We start from the raw sequence: 655 nt of genomic DNA on the forward strand, positions 1-655 counted from the left end.
ACCCAGGAACCCCGTCTCTGGCAGTTCCCAGATTCAGACAACCTTCAAACACCCTATCTCCTAGGTCTGACAATCCCAACCGGTGTTAAAATCGCCATCCCAGTCAATCCCTGGACCTCCAATTTAGGCGAACTCACTCCAGCCCCCATTGCGAGCAGTTCCCGGGTCTTCCATTCTAACCAGTCTCTGGCCCATCCCTTCATGCCAGCCAGTCCATGTCTCTCCAGCCTAGTCAGGCTGCTGCCCCCGCCATACCAGGCAGCCCTTCCACATATACAATACCACAGACGTCCTCCACATCCTTCCACTCCAACCAGCCCCTAAATTCTCCATCCAAGCTGGTGCCCAGACCCCTATCAGATCCAAACCCAGTACCCTCGATCTTAGCCAGTACGTGGTTCCTCCAATAAAGGCAGCCCCAGGATCTCTCATCCCAAGAAGCTCTGAGACTTTCCATCAAGGCCAGTCTTGGGACCAAAGCTCCAATCATCCTTCAACCCTTATTGCCTGTTCTCCTTTGGAAATGTTCTCCCCATTCACTCCATCATCTCCATCCATTGAAATTGTACCCATCCTTCAAGACTTAAATACTATCTTACTGAATCTAACCCTGATTTCCCCAGCCAGAGTGCTCTCTCACTCTCTCTCCTCTTGA

Source organism: Tupaia chinensis, unplaced genomic scaffold (assembly GCF_000334495.1).
Source record: "Tupaia chinensis unplaced genomic scaffold, TupChi_1.0 Scaffold148091_1, whole genome shotgun sequence".
Classification (NCBI taxonomy): Eukaryota; Metazoa; Chordata; class Mammalia; order Scandentia; family Tupaiidae; genus Tupaia; species Tupaia belangeri.